The sequence below is a fragment of the Glycine soja genome, chromosome 1, assembly GCF_004193775.1.
Source record: "Glycine soja cultivar W05 chromosome 1, ASM419377v2, whole genome shotgun sequence".
NCBI lineage: Eukaryota > Viridiplantae > Streptophyta > Magnoliopsida > Fabales > Fabaceae > Glycine > Glycine soja.
The window spans coordinates 44,876,706-44,883,876 of NC_041002.1; positions in this window are offsets into that span (position 1 = coordinate 44,876,706).

The following is a 7,171-nucleotide window of genomic DNA, read 5'->3' on the forward strand; positions in this document are numbered from 1 at the left end:
AAACAAAAAGAATAACGACTATTATTATATTTTTAAGTTTCAATTGAATTTTTATGATTTGATTTTTTTAGTGTATAATAGTAGTTTGAACCTAAAATTCCATGCATATTACCTCAAACGCTCACCATTGGACTGATCCTAATCGATCATTTTTATGATTTGATTATGGTAAAACTATTTAATTTCGATATATCAAATTAAAATTTTAGCCACAAAGTAAAGACAAAAAGTATTACTATATAGGTATAAATTTATTTGATATATTTCCACATACAATTTTAATGTGAATTTTAAATAAGATTCAACAGCATAAATTATGTGTCACTATAACTTATATTACACTTTTAGAAATTGTGAGAATAGACTCATTAACATATGCCAACATGTATTATGTGCCACTTATAACTTATACCAAAATTATGAAAAATAATTTTAATTTATTTAATATAATATAAAAATTTAAAACAATCATTAATAATTTAAAAAATCAGAATCAAATAATTAAAATAAATTTCTTTATTAAAATCATAAATAAAAATTAAAATATCTAATACAAGAATAATATTTACAAACAAAGTACTCACACTTGAATTTATTACAGTCATAACTTGATTTTTTTAAGTTTTCCGTCGCGAAGTTCTGGGAAGGGACATGTAAGGTATCTGAAATCAAATTTATTTAAAAGTGTACTTTTGTGAAAACATAAAACAAAAGGACGTACGTAAATTAATAGAGAAGGGAGAGGTATAAACAACAATTGCCATTGGACCTTGTATCTTTATTGTGCAAAATCAAAATCTAATCCAAAATCATTTTTTTTATCTCATTGATTTTATTTTATTTATCATTACTATCTCATGATTTAAATGTATAGTAATGGTTAAATAATTATAATCCCACACACATTAAGATTATTTTAAATTTTCACACACACACAAATTAAGATTCTAAACATACCACTATCTGAGTTTTCTAAGATTTTTAGAGGTGAAAATACTATTTTACTCCTACTTTTTCAATTTTGACTAGTTTACTAGTATGTAGCTCATTTTAAGTCTTTTTTTTTTATTTTTAAATATGACCCTAATTAAAATATTTAACTAAATTTTAATATTTTAAATGTTTACATACATCTTTAGTTCTTGCTATTTGGCAGTTTTTTGTTTTTCGTCCTTGTAAAATCATTTTTTTATTTCCTATTCTGGTAAATGATGTCTATTTTATTTTTTGTCTTTATAACACTTTAAATAATATTTTTTCACGGTTCAAAATGCTATCTAAAGTATTTTAAAGACTAAAAATAAAATAAACATAATTTGAAAGGAATAAAATAAAAAATAACTTGGACAAAAAGTAAAAAAATATTAAATTATAAATACTAAAATTGTATTTAAACCTATTTTAAAATATCTTTTTTTTTATTTAATGTTGGTGAAATTAGAGATTTACCTTTGGTGTTGAAAAATCACAAGTGAACAATTATTATCAAGTAATAAAAATATCATATTCACATGAACTGAGTTTTATGTTTACCATTTTATCATAATTTAATAAAATAAATGAGAAAAAAATATTTGATTAGAAAGAGAGAATAATGAGAATCAAGATACAGAATACAAATTAAGAATAAATGAACACGAGAATATCAATAATAGAGGGGAAGCCATTAAACAAGAATGACTTTTGAGATTGAGGTTTACTATTATTAATGGATTAACTTAAGTAATTTTACATTTCTTTTTAATACACAAAGGTGTATTAATTGAATTGATCTTTATTTTTGTGATAATTATATTCAATTAGACTCATTGTGTTATTTCTTAATTCATTTAGTTCTTGAAGAATTAAATCGTATTTTTGTGATTTAAAGTTTAAATTTTTTTATCTTTTGATTTCAATATTTTGCTTCACCTTTTATCATTTTCTAAAATACTAAAGGTTATGTAAAAAAGAGATCAAACAATTTGCATAATTAAGCTTAACAAGAAAAGAATCAAAAAGAGGGAAATATACTTTGCACATAGATATAAAGATTTCAAATATCCAGTAAAACTACCAAAGGACTATGGCCAATCCTATAAACAAGATTGACCACTCAAGCATATATAGTCATGGAGAAAGTCAAAGAAAAAATAACATTTAAACTCACAATCCCCCAAAGGGGGGAAGAAGAAAAGAAGAGTCTCGTGTAGAGTTGTCACCCCAGAGAGTTTCATCTCTTTTCAAAATTTCTATAAAGTAAAAAGTAATTCATACTTAATTAAATTTGTTTGTACGTACTATCCAAACATCATTGCATTATTTATCTAACTTGAATCTATATCTCTTTCCATTACATTATTTATTTTATTCTACTTTTCAATTTTTTCTTAATTATTAAAGTAGTTATAGAATAATTAATAATAAGAAAAAGCTCTGATCTAAAATACATGTGGTGGAGTAAACAGGCACTGTGATAAAACGACTGTTTTTATTTGAAAATGCAATCCACCAGATTGGGCATAAATTCCAAAAAACATGTAAGTAATCAATGTTCAACTCTTCGGCAAATTTACTGTACAGGGCTTGTTTTAGAAACAATTTACCAAAGAGGGTTCGTTTTAAAACAAATTAGAGGCAGGATCTGTTATGGACGTGGGTGCCGCCATTGACACCGGTGGGAAGCTTGAACCGCTAGTGACAATGGCGGGATAGGAGGTGCCGCCATTCGTAGCAGCGGGACAGGCTGACTAGGAGAGAGGGGGAGAGGGGGTGCCGCCATTGCTGCTGGCGGGATGGGATGACTAGGAGAGAGGAGGGTGGTGCCGCCACTGGCTTCTGCGGGACACCTTCAGCTTGCAGTCCCGTCATTAGAGCTGGCGGGACAGGCTTCTCCTTGATGGCTGATGCATGCACCTACTGATGTGATGGGACTGAAGCCTTCACCTAGGGTTCACGTTGAAGGCACAAATTAAACAATTTTTTTCTCATTTTTTTTTATCTTTTTTGTTTTAAATTTTTTTATAATTTTAAACACATTTTTTATTCTTCTTTCTATACAACTAAACAAGAAGAGAACAATATTAATTTTTGTTATCTTTTATTTCTTTCTTATCATACAATTTGAAAAAAAAAATCATTTATATATTTTCTATTCCTTTTCCTTCCTTATTTTTCTCTTCTTACACTTTTTTCCCATAAATGAAACATACAGTTTTCTATATAATAATAATAATTTTAAACCACTCCACGTGGATAGGTTTGATGGGACTGAAGCTTGGAGAGTGATGCTGAATGATGAGACTCAAGCCTGATCTTATGCAGCTAGGGTTCACATGCACTGAAATTTTTTTTATGTAGGCTAGGGAGGAAAATAGGGCACTGTATTGGATAGGGAAATCAGAAATCACATGCATGCATGACAGCTTAAAGAGCTAGGCATCTAGGAGGTGACTTTCATACAGAGTTACTTTAATAATGGTGTATAAATTTGCGTACGTATCTTTTTGCTAAAAAATTTCTTTAAATAGAGCAAACTTCAATCACACTTTGCACTTGCATAAATTTGAGACTGAAGAGAGTATTGTGAAAGAGGAAGAAAAAGTTTTGAAGTTTGATTCTATAGTAAGGATGTTTTATATTTATTTAATTAAAGTTTTCTTTCATTTTGTTTATTTATGATGTACAAATTTTTTATTTTGAAGTAACAAATATTATGGTTAGAATGAAATTTGAAGGTCAAATTTAAGTGTATTAATTTTGTAAATTACATTTTAAATTTAAAAAATATTAGTAGTAATTATTTGTAAGCCTTTTTGTTAATGGTTTTTGCGTCTGAAGTATTATTTGACATATAATTTAATTTAAGACAAAAAATAATTACATTTAATTTCTTAAGTATTTTGTGGTTTGTTCTGAGTACGAAGTTTTATTTTACTTGTAATAAAATTTAGTATAAGTTAACAAAAAAAAAATTGTAATTTTAATTATTAAAACAATAAGAAAAATATTACCAATTTTAAAAGTCCCGTCATTTAAATTTACTAACATAGGAATAACAATTTTTCGTTACTATATTTATTAGTAATTTATTGATTTTTAATAATCTTAAAAGAAGTTTAGTTAGATTTTTAGATTATTTTATACTAGATGAGGTCTAATACTTGTCTAGTTTTCAAAAAATAATAGGTGAATATTTTATCTCTCCAAGCAATCACTAGTGCAGAAAATTAAAAAATATAGTTGAATTAATTCTTTAACACTCACTAATTTTGTATCTCTTTGTTTTTATCACATATATCATATTAGTTATTATACTTGAATTGTATATATTTCTTTTATCTTCTTGTCTCACTAAGTTTCAAATTAGTTGTTCACCGAATATTTTTTGCCTTACATATACGTGCATGTAATTTAATTAATTAATCATTGAGACTATTAAGTGGAGATGGAGGAAAAATTACGCCTTATTTGTCTGTCTCCTCCACTCCTATATATAGACAGTATACTTTCCTACTAATTTTCTCATATGTATATATATATGGTATATCCTTCATTACTGAATATATGTCATTTGAGTTAAGTAAGTTGTTCTCGTTAATTAGTACTGAAAAACGACTTCGAAGATACAAATATTGGGGCGCCTAGGCATGTTGGCCATGTTCCGTCTGAAATTTTTTTAAGTGTAATCCTTTCATTTATAACCCTTCCATTTTGTGTCTGTTTGGAATTTTTTTGAAGTTGAGGAATTTTCCATAAATTATTTAATTAGAGTACTTTTTTTTAGAATAAAGTATGAATGTGTAGTTTAAGTTTAATAGAGGAAGCAAAGAAATATTTTATATTTAATTGAAGTAATGATTTTATTTGTTAGACTAATATTTGAAGGTAAAGTTTAAGTGAATTAATTTTTTTAATTAGAATTTTTATTATAAAATTAGTATGTGTAATTATTTATTTTAAAACTACTATTGTTATGATTAATTATTTTTAATTTTGATGATGTAGGTATATCATGAATTCAATTATTACAGTGTTGTATTTCAACGGAAGAGTATATGAAGACAATGATGGTGTAATATTTGAAGGTAGTAAAAAGGCCATTCAGATTAAACGCGGAATTAGTTTCAATGCTTTGAAAAAAAAAATTGGAGATAAGGTAAAGTTAGAAAATAATGAAATTATTTCTACTATAAGTTGTAGATTTTTAGTTTCAAGAAAATATGTTGCTTTGCAAATTTGTGATGACGAAGATGTTGAAACTATGATCGAAAGTTTTCAACAACAACAACAACAGATGTCAGTTCTAGAATTGTACGTAGAAAAGGATGTTGCTGGTGGTTCGATGTTTCATGCTGCAAATTCTGTTACGTCATGTGGACGTAATGTATCTCATCATGAATCGGAACTGCCAAGAAATATAAGTAATTTACATGATGATGATGATTATCTTGCATCTAACTCATACGTTGAAGAGTCTTTTGATGAAGATGATAGTGATGATGGAATATCTGATACAGACGATGAAGTCACTGACATCGTTGAACCAGTTTCAATTGTTCACCCAACCGAAGGTAAATGTTTGTGAAATACAAAATTAGTTGAATACATCTATCTTTTTATGAGAATTGTATTTAATGGTCACTAAATAGGAGTAGTTTGTTGACATGATTTTTTTTTAAAATTATTAGGTGTACCACAAATCCAAAATCCATTTTGGAATGATGCTATGCATTATAATAATATCAATTGGAGTCATCCGGACGAGGAGGACATTTGTGGTCTGGACATGCCAACGACTTTTAATATTGGACAAGAATTATATGTTGGCATGGATTTTGACAGTAAAGATGCGGTCAAAAATGCACTGAAACAATATGTGATGAAGGTGCATCAAACTTTTAAGGTTGTTGAAACGAAATCACACAAATATATCGTTTGTTGCCCCAATAACACCGAAGAGTCTCCTTGCCCTTTTTATATGAGGGTAATTTTATCCAAAAAAACTGATGCATGAAAAGTGACACAATGGGGTGGACCGCACACATGTCTAAATATGACTATGACATAAGACCATGAGAAGCTTGATTCAAATTTAATTGCGACTTGCGTAGTAGGTACGTTTTTTATGTTCATATTATCCTACTTTTGTGTTATTTGTTATTTTAATTTGTAATTTTATTTTATTATTTGAATTACAGGCATGATCAGAGAAGATCCATCAATAAAAATTTCTTTGATTCAAGAAAGGATAAATAGTGAATTTTCCTATAAGGTTTCATACAGAAAAGCATGGATGGCCAAACAAAAGGCGATTGCAATTGAATATGGCGATTGGGAAGAGTCGTATGCAAAACTCTCGTCATGGCTAACACACATGCAAAATCATTCTCCTGGCTCTTACTTTCAAATACTACATGACGATTTTATTGTTGGTAATAGGGTAAGTCGCGAACATCGTCAGTTTCATCGAGTATTTTGGACATTTGGTCAATGCAAATAGGCTTTTAAGTAATGTAAGCCAATCATACAAGTTGACGGCACACATTTATACGGCAAATACCGTGGGACCTTGTTAATGGCCACATCGCAAGATGGAAATGGTGGTGTTCTTCCTCTAGCATTTGCCGTGGTCGAAGGCGAGACGCTAACAGCATGGTCATGGTTTTTGGCCCACTTGCGTGAACACGTCACAGATAAGAATGGAATTTGTCTAATATCTGATCGTCACGTGAGTATAAAGTCTGTTGTCGCTAACGAACATCTTGGTTGGCAACCTCCCCACGGTTATCATGTGTACTGCGTCCGACACATAGCCAGCAATTTCAATCGCAAATTCAAAAACGCGAAACAAAAAGAGATGTTCAAGAAATTGGGTAAGGTTTATTTTATACATTAATTTAATTTGAGTTTGATGTCTACGTACAACTTTTGATGATAACAAATTTGATGCAGCGTACACTCCTTGCAAGCATGTGTTTGATCAAAACTTAGAAAAATTTCGTCAACTGAGTCCAGCCATAGCAAGATGGATTGATCGCATTTCAAAGGAAAAATGGAGCATGGCTTACGATACATCTGGACGACGATATGGTCACATGACAACCAACCTATCAGAATGTGTGAATAAGGTGTTGAAAGATTGTCGCAGCATTCCAATAATAGCGTTGGTCAAGTCAACATATAGTCGATG